Below are 15877 nucleotides of genomic sequence, written 5' to 3' on the forward strand. Positions count from 1 at the left end.
AGAGAGAATTTGCTTTGCAAGATTGTAATTGATCTTGTGAGTCTTTAAAGGAGATTTTGATATCTTAGGGAATATTTGGCAATTAAAGCATGATCTCTCTCACTCTAATCTCTACACTTCTCTCTCTCTAATCTCTACACTCTCAATCTCTACTCTCTCAATAATACACTCTCAATCTCTACTCTCTCAATCTCTACACTTAGCAATTTGAGGCATTTAACATATGGTAGAGAAATTAAAATAAAGTGTGAGAAGGGTGATTAACTAAAATCACAATAACTATGGAAATGTCACTCATTAATAAAATACCATAGTATAATTATTCATGTGACCAAATAAAATAATTATAGCACTAATATTAGTGCACTCACTCAATTATAATATTCCTCTTCGTAGGAAAAATAATTTAAAAATATTATGCTTGGAAAAATTTTCATAAACCGGCATCATTCGATTTCTCGATAAAAATAAACCACACTTGCTTTGGAAACTTAATCAAAATTCCAAATGCTAAAGTCTCAAATAAAAATCATAATAACTTGGTCATAATGACACACGTCACAGAAATCACATAAACAATTAGTCACGTAGATTCACATAACATCACATCAAAGCAGTCGGCAAACACAGACAACCTAGACGTCTCTCTGACCGACTCTTTTCATCAAGGTCCTCACTCTTTCTTCCTCGACTCTATGTCAACTCATTATCCCTATTTTCTTAATAGGTCAGTCAAACTCTGATAACTCGGTATCCGGTAATTCTATTCCCGGTCGTCGGAAATAAAATAAAATCTCAACTCAATTCAATCAGCATCTCTAGCTCAACTCATTTCTCGAATCTCATCACTCTAACTCTATCATCGGTTTAGTCACTCGTATCTCTATTTAAAAGACAAACTGTCTTATCTGGTCATAAAAAAAAGTAGTCTCGCATCTCGACGTCTCAGTACTCTCAATAGTGTTAAGACACTATCTCACAACATAAGGAAAAGTACGGGGTGTTACATCCTACCCCCCTTAAAAAAAATTTCGTCCCGAAATTTGAGTTATTCACCTTCGGTGGTGTTTCATGAAACCAACACCTAAACTACGAAGTGAAAAGCGTAAACTATACCTAGTAAAGTTGATCGGAAAGAGTGAAATGAAGCGATCGGAAAACAGGAGCTCAAAGGAAAACTAGCTGTTGTATTTGAAAGTATGAGATAGCGTAAGTACAAGACACGAGCTCATGCCCTATTTATAGAGTACATGGAAGGGTAAAATGGTAAAATTGGTGTAAGCGCATGCATTTGGCGTGGTCGAAGGGTATATCAGGAATTTCATCTTCACGCAGGAAGTCTTCCGCGTTTCTGACGATCCCTCTAATGGAGGTGATCTCTCTGGCGTGGATGACTTCTCTGACGATGATGATTTCTCTGTCGAAGACGACTTCTCTGACGAGGGTGACTTCTCTGGCAAGAGCCATTCCTCTGGTGGATGAGTTGTTTCTGATGGATGAAATCCCTTTGGTAAGAGTGATTCTTCTGACCAGTATGATTCCTCTAGTGAGGATGATTCCTCTGATTTGTATCCTTTCTCTACTCTGCACATATTACTCCTCATCAACCACTCCCCCCTCTGGTCTGGTTGAACCGGGTATTCTTCGTGTTCAACCATTGAAGTATTGTTAAAGCTGGTGCTATGATGTTTTCCCTGATCCTTGCAAATCCTGAAAACACGAAAATCTTAATACTACAAGAAAGCAAGGATAAACCCTATAAATTATTCTCCAGTGTTTTTGTTACTCCCACCCCCTGGTCTGGCTAGTTCACTCTGGATTAATGCAACTAGTCAGAGGACTCGCCCGCGTGGATGACGTCACCCGCATTAAATGTCTGTCTAAGCTACAGTGCTTTTCCCGTACCCCGAGGTTATCTTTTAACCTTTGCGTCTTTTCGCCTCTCCGTAGGGATTTTCAGCCGTCGATTTGTTTCCGTATGCCACATGTCGCTCATCCCGCACGTTGGTAGTTGCCCGCGTACATTTTTATTTAGTCGATTCGAACTTTCGTTTTTCACTATTCTTCTTCTCCAAGTTTCCCAAACTCCTTTATCTGCGTTTTCCGGCGATTCTCTCCCTGTTCCGGCGTATTTCCCACGATCAAGTTGGTGTTTCATGAAACCAACACCTAAACTACGAAGTGAAAAGCGTAAACTATACCTAGTAAAGTTGATCGGAAAGAGTGAAATGAAGCGATCGGAAAACAGGAGCTCAAAGGAAAACTAGCTGTTGTATTTGAAAGTATGAGATAGCGTAAGTACAAGACACGAGCTCATGCCCTATTTATAGAGTACATGGAAGGGTAAAATGGTAAAATTGGTGTAAGCGCATGCATTTGGCGTGGTCGAAGGGTATATCAGGAATTTCATCTTCACGCGGGAAGTCTTCCGCGTTTCTGACGATCCCTCTGATGGAGGTGATCTCTCTGGCGTGGATGACTTCTCTGACGATGATGATTTCTCTGTCGAAGACGACTTCTCTGACGAGGGTGACTTCTCTGGCAAGAGCCATTCCTCTGGTGGATGAGTTGTCTCTGATGGATGAAATCCCTTTGGTAAGAGTGATTCTTCTGACCAGTATGATTCCTCTAGTGAGGATGATTCCTTTGATTTGTATCCTTTCTCTACTCTGCACATATTACTCCTCATCAACCACTCCCCCCTCTGGTCTGGTTGAACCGGGTATTCTTCGTGTTCAACCATTGAAGTATTGTTAAAGCTGGTGCTATGATGTTTTCCCTGATCCTTGCAAATCCTGAAAACACGAAAATCTTAATATTACAAGAAAGCAAGGATAAACCCTATAAATTATTCTCCAGTGTTTTTGTTACTCCCACCTCCTGGTCTGGCTAGTTCACTCTGGATTAATGCAACTAGTCAGAGGACTCGCCCGCGTGGATGACGTCACCCGCATTAAATGTCTGTCTGAGCTACAGTGCTTTTCCCGTACCCCGAGGTTATCTTTTAACCTTTGCATCTTTTCGCCTCTCCGTAGGGATTTTCAGCCGTCGATTTGTTTCCGTATGCCACATGTCGCTCATCCCGCACGTTGGTAGTTGCCCGCGTACATTTTTATTTAGTCGATTCGAACTTTCGTTTTTCACTATTCTTCTTCTCCAAGTTTCCCGAACTCCTTTATCTGCGTTTTCCGGCGATTCTCTCCCTGTTCCGGCGTATTTCCCACGATCCCTCCGCTCCGGTTTTTACCGTCAGTTTTTCTCTGCCCTAGGTAATTCGCGTATCCTTTTTTCCCCTTATTTGTGATCAGTGTAAGTAGTTTTGAGATTTGTTGGTGCTCTGATTGAGCGTGTTAGAAACCCTAGGATTAACATTTTCGATGATGGCCTCCACTTCCGCTCCTCAACCCTCGCGTTCGCCCTCTCCTTCTTCCCGAACTTCTTCATCTTCTCCCCAACTTCAGAATCTTGACAACCTCCCTTCCCCCTTGCCTCTTATGACCTTCAAACTGTCCCCAGTTCTTCTCAGCATAAGAAAAGGGGTAAGAAGACCCCCAACCCCCAAAGCGTGTTCCTGAATCCCTCCTTGACGTCGCGGCGGTTAAGAAATTGGAGAGCAAGTGTCGCCACCCCGAAGGTTTAAAATTCGAGGCCTTCTCTAAAGATTCAACACCTCCTGAGAGCCTTCGCCACCCCAGGGTAATAGTCATCTGGCAAGCCCAAATAGACGCTGGCCTACGACTTCCTCCTCCTGCCCTTCTGGTTGATGTCTGCAACCATTTTCGTATCCCTTTCTTTCAAGTTGCTCCCTCTGCCATCCGAAGACTATACGCCTTCCATATCCTTTGCCGAGCCCACGGTGTTAAGGACACCGTTAAACTGTTCTGTCAGACCTAATCTCTTCGTATGCAGGGCAATCCCTTGTATAGCTTTGCGGGTCTTCGAAGATATCCTACTTCTTTTCTTTCCTCTCTAAATTCTTCTGATGGCGGCTTTTTGAGCTATTATTGTTATGTGCACAACCTTTTGGGCACCTGGCGCGATTATCATGTTCGAGAATTAGAATGGCATAATCCTCGGACCACTTATAGACCAGCCTCCCTAGAAGCCCCCTCGATCTCTGACTTGGATGTCATAGCTCGTCTGAATGCTATGAACAAAGCCCAGCCCTTAGACTGTAAATACCTTGCTGAGAACAATTCGGCTCTGGCATACAATAGCCTGTTTCCCCTATATCCCAAGAAATCAATAGGTAAATAATATGAATTAGAAAATACATTAATTTTTGTTACCCTGATTTTAAAGATGTGGAAATTTGATTTGCAGACATGTCTTGGAGAAAGAAGTGCGGGGCCAATTTGGATGACGTTGCTTCTCCTGTTCCCAGCGGGGAACGTGGCTCGGGGGGCTCTGCTTCCAGAACGGGCCCCTCAGAACAACCAACTGGGACCGAGTTGGTCACCAGTCTCCCTGTGGTAGAGGTCCCAGAGGGAGATGTGGGAGCCTCACGCACATTTGATGCGGAGGAGGTCGATGCAGGTGGCCTTATTCACGGGCGCCGACGCTCCAGTACCGGTGATGCATCGAATGTCCAAATTGTGGACATTACTGATGATGTTCCCTCACCCGACTCGGCCCTGGATGTCACCCTGACTGAGCTTTCGAAGAAAAGGAAGAGGGGTTCTCTTATCTCCTTGGGTGAGAAGGAGAAGCAAGCGGGCCTGAAGAAGGCCAGCAAATCCAAGGAACCAGCGAAGAAGTCCGTTGGTGGTTCGAAGGCCCTCCCTTCTACCGGGGGAAAGGACAAGGGCAAGGCTGTAGTCCCCTCTGAGGATGAGCCAGAGGATACTGTTCCTGGCCCTATTTCGAGCTTGACGGGGCAGAGGTTAATTGAGGCCTTGTCGTCCCGTGTCCACTCGAAAGACAGGGAGAAAGTGGAGTGACTCAACCTAGAACACCTCTAGTTTGACTTGCAATAGAACAAGGACATCCTAGTGATGGTAAGTTGACCCAGTGTCATCTCTCAAGGAAAGTCTTTAAGGGCTTCTAATTGTATCGCAGGAAAAACAGTAAAGAAAGCAGTAAAAAGATTGGGATTATTAAACTAAAACTTGGAATTAAAAACTTAATTAAAAACTGAACTTAAAATTAACTAGGCAAATTGAACTATTAAACCCTAGGCAAGAATTTAAAGAACTTAAATTAAAGAATTAACTAGACAAATCAAATTTAAATAACTTTAATTAAAACTTCTAATCTAATCTAACTAGGCAGAAACTAAATTGCGTAATTTAAAGAAAGCATCATAAAAACGCATAAGTAAATTTGCAGAATTTAAAGAAAGCATAAATAAATTTGCAGAATTTAAAGAAAGCAACTAAAAACAAATAAATAAACTTAATTAAAGAAATACCGTAAATCGTCTCGAGAAGTAATCTGTCACGTAATTACAACTCTAAACGGGAACTAATCTAAAACATGAATTTAAAGAACTATAAACTAAACTAACTAGAACAGAAATCGAAACTAGAACTATGAAAGCAATAAACCTAAGCTTTGGCTGCCTAGCGGAAACTAAAGATTAGGGCAAGGGGAATGTATTATTACAATGAAAAGTATGGCCCTATTTATAGACTTCAATTCCCTATGGATCACCATGGAAGTTGCCATGCAAAGAAGAATTCTAAAGGCAATAGAATCGTGCAAAATAAGGCAACTTCCAGCTGCAATGCGCGCTTTGGGAACACTCCTACTCTGATGGGAATAACTCCGCTCTGGCGCATTTCTCTTCTCTGGCGGACTTCGCTTCTCTGGCGGATTTCTCCGCTGCTCTGTAGAGATTTCTCTGACTTTTAATTTCTCTGACTGGTGACTCATCTGGCTAGCGACTTCTCTGACTGGTGACTCCTCTGGCTAGCGACTTCTCTGACTAGCGACTTCTCTGACTAGCGACTTCTCTGACTGGTGACTCCTCTGGCATTCCGCGGATTTCTCTGGCTTAGCGAGTTCTCTGACTTAGCGAGTTCTCTGGCGCTTTCGATTCCTCTGGCGCTTTCTGCTCTGGAGATTTCGGCTCTGCTCTGGAGATTTCGGCTCTGGCAGTGTATTTCTCTGCTCTGGTCTGGTCTGGCGTAAAAATGCCATTTTTAGCCAAAAATCCCCAAAATTATACTCTTCCACCTTTAAGACCTAAATCTCCTGAAAAGCATCAAATACACCATAAAACGGACCAATTTCCAGAAGATTTATCTTACAATGAGCACATTCAAACCCCTAAAATTAGAACAATTAAGCATAAATCAACCCCCCCACACTTAGCCTTTTGCTTGTCCTCAAGCAAAATCCGTATGAATCATAGGAAGAGATTGATTTCAACAATGCTAATTTCCATCCAAACATTCATCAAGTCAATTCAAAATTTTACAATCAACACACATCTCTCGATCATGCAAGTAACTCAAAGTTTAAGAAGCAACAAAAGAGTAATGTAAGCGATTCGATCAGACCCAATTCTCCGCTAGAAGTGAATTCCCTAATGTGATCGCCTTTATAATCAATATCACCATTTTTCACACTTTGTGTGCTTGAGATTTCGACAGTTGAGCCATAATTCATGAAATAAAAACCATTTGGATGTAATCCAAAGTCTTTTCACGTGGTTTCCCATGCTCATAGTTAGACTAGAGGAGCAGAGACTCAGAGCTATCACGTTTTAGAACAGGCCAGATGTTTCAGAGCTGGCAATTTTGAAGTTGGCAATTCGTCCAACATTTTCACAGATAAGATACGATCGTAGGCAATCACAATGACAACACTCCTTCTAGCATCTACCGGACAAATCACGTTTTACTAACTTACAATCATGTTGCAACAAAACTCAAATTCTTTGCACAATCAAGAAATATATATCAAGAGTAAAACAAGAATAACCACCATTCATTCACAAACCCGAAATTCGCATCGAAAACCATCTACTCTTCCACAAATTCATAAAAATTAGCAAGATTCAAGACCAAAAACTAAGCATAGAAAGACTAATCTCGCCCAATTGAAAATATAAGCACAATAAAACACCCCCCCACACTTAAAGCATGCCATGTCCTCAGGGCACAAAAAAGAAATAAGAAGAGAGTGGAGAATACGTCCCTGATTTTCGGCATTGAGAAACTGAAGCATCGTGCGAGATGGTGAAGAGGGGAAATTGCGATTTGCGGCAGAGTGAAGAGTGGCCATGCTGAATCAGATCAGCGCTGGCAGAGCAGCGCAAAAAAGTACAGCGCGGAGAAGTGCAGCGCGGAAGTCAAAACATGAACACCACATCAAAGTATCCGCGCAAGCAACCAAAGCTTAGGAAAAACACAAGAAAACAACTAAAAACAAGGAAAGAACAAGAAAAACAAAACCAGAAAAACATAAACAAACCAACGGTGGGTTGCCTCCCACCAAGCGCTAGTTTTAAAGTCGCCAGCCCGACTTAGAGGCACCCTTAACCAAAATCACTGTGAAACGTCAGCTGAATTAGTCCTCGTGAGAGCGCATCCTCCTTCATTTCAACTGCGGGTTCTCTTAATGAGCAGGTAGAGCTCATCACATTCATCATTCTCTCGAACCAAGAGTTATGTCGAGATCTCTCCTCTTTCTTCTCTTCCAAAGGTGGTGCACTCTGCACTCTTAGCACGGCATCATCCTTGCATGGCAGCACATCAGCCCGTTCTTCCTCAACGGTTGCATCCTCTTTCACGGTAGTTGGCACCTCATGAACGGCATTAACATCGAGTGGAAGCTTGGCCAAAAACTGATCTTCAATGGCCTCCTCATCCTGCAAATTATCAAGAAAATCTTGTATAATTATGTCCTCTTCCGGGCTAGTGCACATCAGTTTCTTCTTAGCAACATTCTGGCGCGTGTTGTGCAGAGCTGGGGTGGTGTTCAGAGCTGAGCTCGTTAGCGCTGGCGGTAAAGTTTCTGCTCTGTCCTCCAGCGACAGAGCTGGAGTAGTCAGCGCTGGCAGAATAGGCATAGATGAAGTAGTCAGCGCTGGCGGAATGGGCATAGATGGAGTAATCAGCGCTGGCGGAATAGGCATAGATGAAGTAGTCAGCGCTGGCGGAATGGGCATAGATGGAGTAATCAGCGCTGGCGGAATAGGCAGAGCTGACGAAAGACAGTTAGCTCTGAAAATTTCTACTTCTTCCTCATGGTCAGCAATCTCCACAAGAGAACAGATATGCATTGAAGAGTTAGAAATAATAGTCTTTTTATTAAAAACGGAGAATGTTACCGATCTACCAGACCCGGCCATGCTCAAAGTTCCAGAACCCACATCAATGCGCGTCTGGGTAGTAGCCATAAAAGGCCGACCAAGTAGAACAAGTTGTCCATTCTTTCCTATAATGCCATGCCCTGCCTCGAGCACCACGAAATCGGCAAGCACCGTGATTCCTCTCACCATGACTTCAACATCTTTTAAAATACCACGAGTGCTACAATATGCCCCATCAGCTAGTTGAAGTCTTATTTTCGTGCTTTTAAGCTCCTCTTCCTTCCTGCCCAATTTCTGAAAAATAGCATACGGCATCAAATTGACTGCCGCCCCCAAGTCTAACATGCCCGTGAATTCTCCAGCTCGACCCAAACCAATACCAATAATGAAACTCCCTGGATCTTCTTTCTTTGGCAATGGTTGGGTTGGATTAACAATTGATGGTGGCAGAGGCGGGCTGGGCTTCGGTGGTTGATATGGCGTACTTGATTTGTGAAGTTTATGCTCTGGCCTTATCAACTCCGGCGCTCTTCTCTGCTCTGTCATCGTTCTCCTCTGCTCTGGCTGTTGAGCCAGAGCTGGCAGCCTAGTCTGCTCTGGCATCTTCGCCAGAGCTAGCACTTGATGAATTTGACTCTGTTGCTGCTGTAGCTGGTCCAGCGCGCCCGACAGTTGCCCTACGGTGGTCTCAAGGCGTTTGATAGTGGCAGCCTGAGACTCCATGCTCTGCTTGCTAACCTCCATAAACGCCTGCAACGTATCCTCCAGGGATTGTTTTTGCGTTGGAATTTGCCGTGCACTCTGGAATTGATTGCGCTGAAAATTCCCTTGGTGCTGACCTCTCCATTCACCATTGCTTTGATTATAATTTATGCTCTGTGCAGGGACAGGTGCAGCTTCCGTATGGCTCATCTTGAGCTGCTGTACATCGCGCATGATTGAGGCCAATTGTTGCTGCATCTCGAACTGATTTGTCACGGCACTAGCCTCTACTCTCCGTCCTCGGACTGACTTTTGTTGGGAGCTCTCGGCTAAAGTCTTGAAAATCTCTTTCAGATCTGCCGCAGTTTTCCGAGCTATGTTCCCTCCTGCCGTGCTATCCACCATAAATTGGGCAGTTTGCACTAACCCATCGTAGAAGAACTGCATCAACATAACATTGGTGAATTGATGTTGAGGGCATTGGCGGAGGAGTTCTTCATATCTCTCCCAAGCTTCATGCAAAGGCTCGTCCGCTCCTTGGGTGAACTCCATTATTTTTGTTCTCAGCTCCTGTGTCTTGTGACTTGGGTAGTATTTCAGCATGAACTTTTCACAAGCATCTCCCCACGTAGTGATAGAGTTGGGTGGCAGAGAGAGCATCCACGTCCTGGCCCGGTCTTTAAGTGCGTAGGGGAAGCACTTGAGCTTGAGTTGATCCTCCGTAAGAGTAAGTAGAGGGATTGTTTGCACTTGTGTGCAAAAATCCCGGATGAATTGCAGCGCATCCTCGCTTGGCATTCCGTGGAACACCGGCAACAGATTCGAATCATTAGGTTTGAGATTGTAGTTTCTCACAGCAGTGGGGAGCACGATTGCCGACGTGTTGGTATCTCCAATTACCGGCCTGGTGAAGTCTCCCATATATTCCGTGTTCTTGGCCATCTCCTTCTTTTCCTTGTTTAAATTCTGCTTGGTGCAAAAATTGGTAGAGCTGGCCTCTTCCTCCTTAGTGTGTTCTGCCGTGGCTGCGGTCTGCTCTGTATTGGTAGCACTGGTGTCCTCCTTAGTCGCGTTATGCTTAGTACGGAAGTCGACAGAGCTGGCCTCTTCCTTCTTTGTCTCTATGGTATGCTCTGGAACTTCAGAGTCAGATTCAGAACCAGAGTAGAAATCGTCAGTTCTGTCACGTGCGTCTTCGTCCGAACTGCAGTTAGAACCATCTGCTCCGTCGTCACCGAACACTCCCTTGCAACTATTCTTCCTGAAAATCCCTTCGCTCGTACTATGCAAAGGGGACACCAATTTGCCTTTAAGACTACGGCGTCCCTGCATGCACAACACTGAACAAACGGATTAAACGCACCGAGTGGAAGAAACGTAAAAACAAAAATTAAATAAAGCAAGTAAAAACGACACAACTAAAACGCCTAAAACTTTCCCCGGCAACGGCGCCAAAATTTGACTCAACCTAGAACACCTCTAGTTTGACTTGCAATAGAACAAGGACATCCTAGTGATGGTAAGTTGACCCAGTGTCATCTCTCAAGGAAAGTCTTTAAGGGCTTCTAATTGTATCGCAGGAAAAACAGTAAAGAAAGCAGTAAAAAGATTGGGATTATTAAACTAAAACTTGGAATTAAAAACTTAATTAAAAACTGAACTTAAAATTAACTAGGCAAATTGAACTATTAAACCCTAGGCAAGAATTTAAAGAACTTAAATTAAAGAATTAACTAGACAAATCAAATTTAAATAACTTTAATTAAAACTTCTAATCTAATCTAACTAGGCAGAAACTAAATTGCGTAATTTAAAGAAAGCATCATAAAAACGCATAAGTAAATTTGCAGAATTTAAAGAAAGCATAAATAAATTTGCAGAATTTAAAGAAAGCAACTAAAAACAAATAAATAAACTTAATTAAAGAAATACCGTAAATCGTCTCGAGAAGTAATCTGTCACGTAATTACAACTCTAAACGGGAACTAATCTAAAACATGAATTTAAAGAACTATAAACTAAACTAACTAGAACAGAAATCGAAACTAGAACTATGAAAGCAATAAACCTAAGCTTTGGCTGCCTAGCGGAAACTAAAGATTAGGGCAAGGGGAATGTATTATTACAATGAAAAGTATGGCCCTATTTATAGACTTCAATTCCCTATGGATCACCATGGAAGTTGCCATGCAAAGAAGAATTCTAAAGGCAATAGAATCGTGCAAAATAAGGCAACTTCCAGCTGCAATGCGCGCTTTGGGAACACTCCTACTCTGATGGGAATAACTCCGCTCTGGCGCATTTCTCTTCTCTGGCAGACTTCGCTTCTCTGGCGGATTTCTCCGTTGCTCTGTAGAGATTTCTCTGACTTTTGATTTCTCTGACTGGTGACTCCTCTGGCTAGCGACTTCTCTGACTGGTGACTCCTCTGGCTAGCGACTTCTCTGACTAGCGACTTCTCTGACTAGCGACTTCTCTGACTGGTGACTCCTCTGGCATTCCGCGGATTTCTCTGGCTTAGCGAGTTCTCTGACTTAGCGAGTTCTCTGGCGCTTTCGATTCCTCTGGCGCTTTCTGCTCTGGAGATTTCGGCTCTGCTCTGGAGATTTCGGCTCTGCTCTGGAGATTTCGGCTCTGGCAGTGTATTTCTCTGCTCTGGTCTGGTCTGGCGTAAAAATGCCATTTTTAGCCAAAAATCCCCAAAATTATACTCTTCCACCTTTAAGACCTAAATCTCCTGAAAAGCATCAAATACACCATAAAACGGACCAATTTCCAGAAGATTTATCTTACAATGAGCACATTCAAACCCCTAAAATTAGAACAATTAAGCATAAATCATGGAGACTCTGACACGGAGGGGCTCTGGCTACTCAACTATGCCAAGTGGCTCTTCAGGTATCCTACCTCTTGTATTTTATCGTATAAAATTTAATCTACTGTCCTCTTGATCGTTCTGTCGTAACCTATTTTATTTTCTTGCAGGTGGAGGCTCGGCTCTGGGGAGCTGTCAAATGCATCCATGATTATGATGTGTCAGAGAAAGAAAGAGAGAAGGAGCAGGCGGATATCGCCAAGCGCGATGATGATGTTGCCGGGGTGGTGGAGCGTCTTAGTAAGGCTGAGGCGGAGATTGCTGAGCTGAAGGCTCAACTGACCCAATCGGAGGTGGAGAAGTCGTCCCTGGCCTCCGAGCTAGCTAGGGTGACGAAAGAGAGTCACGAGAGCCTCGCCAGGTTCAAGGCGGGGTACGAGAGAGATTTCAAGGAAGCCAGGCGTGATTGGAAGAAAACGCTTATGGACGCTCAGACCCGGGCTTATGTCTTAGGAGCTCGGGACCAGCGTCTGGAATATTTCCTATCTCCACAAGGCCAGAGCTTCCTGGGGGTGATGCTGGAGGGCACCTTGGCGGCCTTCAAACGAACTCCCGAGTATCTGGAAGATTTCGGGCCTTTGTTTGCTTATGTGATAACGCAATCCGCCAAGAAGGCGTTGGAGATGGCGGAGGCTTCCCCGGAGCAGCTTGCTACTCTGAATCTGCAAGCCTTGATGGAGAACCTCAAGGATGAGGATATAAACCAGTTGATGGGGATCCCTGCGAACACCCCCGGGAAGCCAGGATGGTGGTATCCGGTGTTGGAGAAGGCTCTTCCCTTTTTTGCCTTTGGGGTTGGGTCCGATTCATTGCCCTCTGCTCCCCTGTATATGCCTCCCTTCTCTGCCTCCCTGGTGGGTTTTGTGAATCGGCTACGGGATTCTACCGGCAACGGCACCCGCAAATTTTCTCAATACAGCATGGCGCCTCCCCTGCCTTCTGACTTGGCGGCTTCAGCTTTTGACGACTCTGCTTCCTCTTCCTCCACAATGGATCAGCTTTTTAACCTGTATAGGGATGAAAAAACATATGTTCAAGAAGCTGCAAGGTTGCTGGATATAGAGTCCCGTCTCCCGAAGATGAAGGATACTGGCATGCTGCCGGTGTTCACAAAGAAGGCTTCGTCTGGCCAGGTCTCTGCAAGTGTTGCTCCTCCCTCGGTTTCCTCTGCCATTGTTCCCGCTTCTTTTGCTCCTGCTCAAGACCCTGCTGCCCCTCCCGCTTGATGGCTCTGATCGTCCTCCCGACTGGTCAAAGAATTTTTGTAATCTCTTAGTTTGTAAAAAACTTGACGTTTACTTTTGGTTTTTTGTATGCAACTTTGCTTCCCTGTGCATATTGAAATGAAATTTCTTCCCGAATCTCCAACTGTAATGTATATTTTTGGCGTCGATGTTGATCTCCGACTTCGTTGAATTCTGAATGACTTCTCTGCTGATTTTAACTAATTCCTCTGGCGAGTATTCTGATGACTCCTCTGAAGAGGATTTTGATGATTCTTCTAGTGAGGATTTTAATGACTCCTCTAATGGGGATTCTGATGCCTCCTCTGTCGAGGATTCTGATGACTCCTCTGGCGAGGATTCTGATGACTCCTCTGGCGAGGATTTTGATTACTCTTCCGGTAAAGATTTCACCGCCTCCTCTTATGAGGATTTGGTTGACTTCTCTGTCAATGATTTTATGATTGCTTTGCATCCAAGCGTTCATTTGCTGCTCCCCATCTCAGCACTCCTTTGCTGCTTCCCATCCAAGCACTCCTTTGCTACACTCTGCGCGGAGCATGGAGGACCCGGGGGGTGCAACCAACTTTCGCGGCTTACGATTAAAAAAGAACCCCCTGCACGGAGCATGGAAGACCCGGGGGGTGCAACCAACTTTCGTGGCTTACGGTTAAGTGCAACCTCTGCACGGAGCATGGAGGACCCGGGGGGTGCAACCAACTTTCGTGGCTTACGATTATGTGCAACCTCTGCGCGGAGCATGGAAGGCCCGGATGGCACAGCCAACTTTCGCGGCTTACGATTAAATAGTAACCCTCTGCGCGGAGCATGGAAGGCCCGGATGGCACAGCCAACTTTCGCGGCTTACGATTAAATAGTAACTCTCTGCGCGGAGCATGGAAGGCCCGAATGGCACAACCAACTTTCGCGGCTTACGATTAAATAGTAACCCTCTGCGCGGAGCATGGAAGGCCCGGATGGCACAACCAACTTTCGCGGCTTACGATTAAATAGTAACCCTCTGCGCGGAGCATGGAAGGCCCGGATGGCACAGCCAACTTTCGCGGCTTACGATTAAATAGTAACCCTCTGCGCGGAGCATGGAAGGCCCGGATGGCACAGCCAACTTTCGCGGCTTACGATTAAATAGTAACCCTCTGCGCGGAGCATGGAAGGCCCGGATGGCACAGCCAACTTTTGCGGCTTACGATTAAATAGTAACCCTCTGCGCGGAGCATGGAAGGCCCGGATGGCACAGCCAACTTTCGCGGCTTACGATTAAATAGTAACCCTCTGCGCGGAGCATGGAAGGCCCGGATGGCACAGCCAACTTTCGCGGCTTACGATTAAATAGTAACCCTCTGCGCGGAGCATGGAAGGCCCGGATGGCACAGCCAACTTTCGCGGCTTACGATTAAATAGTAACCCTCTGCGCGGAGCATGGAAGGCCTGGATGGCACAGCCAACTTTCGCGGCTTACGATTAAATAGTAACCCTCTGCGCGGAGCATGGAAGACCCGGGGGGTGCGACCAACTTTCGTGGCTTACGGTTAAATGCAACCTCTGCACGGAGCATGGAGGACCCGGGGGGTGCAACCAACTTTCGTGGCTTACAATTATGTGCAACCTCTGCGCGGAGCATGGAAGGCCCGGATGGCACGACCAACTTTCGCGGCTTACGATTAAATGGTAACCCCCTTTCTGCGCTGCTGGAGCGTGATTCCTCTGCTCTGCTGGAGCGTGATTCCTCTGTTTTCCTTGAGAAGAAGTTTTAGAATTTAAAAATTGGGATCTACGGGTATACACCCTACTCCCCCCTCTGGTGACATGTGCAATACTCTGTTATGAACATGTTGGCTCAATTACTTCTTATTCCATCTCCAGCCCCTAAACTCACGTGGGCCCATTATCTCTTAACCCTTCCCTTAAGCCCAACACTGCCTCTATATATACTTTCCATACTTCATGACCTAGCTTAGAATCCTTCATCTTTTTTCCGCCGCCCCAAATTATTTTCTCCTTCAAACCCCAAATCTCCCGTCCTTTTGGCTTAAGCTGCCTTCTTATCCTGGTCGTAACGCCCTTAGTCGGGGGAGCGAGTCCTTTTGAGAAAGTACGCCAGCGCCCGTTGGTGACTGAAAAAATAGGACTCCCCCCCGCCTGAGGGTTTTATCTCCAAGATTCTTAAAGAAAGCTCCCTTGTTGCCCTTTTCTGACTTCCTCTCAGACCCTAGATCTGCCGTTCCTTGTCTCTCATTTCCCGTATCTTTTCCCATCTTGGTTGTAAAGCACTCAAGTACGGGAAGTTCCCCTCCGAACACTCGCATCCTGAAGACTCCGCCTTTCCCTTTGTGCTTCCAGTGCCGATCTTTAGCTTTGTGGTTGTAAAGAGTGGACTTTCCGTATTTGAGAGCATTATTACCGGGTTCCCGAGATCTGGATGTTGGTTGGCCTGTTCCTCTTCTGTACTTTTATTTTTGGCGCTTTGACTTGTTGTTTTGCTTGTTGTTCTGCAGGTGCGGAATAGATCTGGAGTAGAGCTAGAGTAAATCTGGAGTAGATCTGAAGTAGATCTGGAGTAGATCTGGCGAGAACATCCCCCATCGGGAAAGAAAAGCTCGAAGTGTTGGCGCATGGAAAAGAAGTCGGCAGTCCCTGATGTTTGCTTTCCCTTTGACCTGCTAAGAAGCAGTTTTTGTATTTGTTTCTCCCTTATCCTGCTAGGAAGCAATTTGTGTTTTGAATTTGAAAATCAGGGATTACGGGTGTACACCCTACTCCCCCCTCTGGTGACATGTGCAATGCTCTGCATGAACA

The sequence above is a fragment of the Salvia miltiorrhiza genome, chromosome 1 (genome assembly GCF_028751815.1).
Source record: "Salvia miltiorrhiza cultivar Shanhuang (shh) chromosome 1, IMPLAD_Smil_shh, whole genome shotgun sequence".
Lineage (NCBI taxonomy): Eukaryota > Viridiplantae > Streptophyta > Magnoliopsida > Lamiales > Lamiaceae > Salvia > Salvia miltiorrhiza.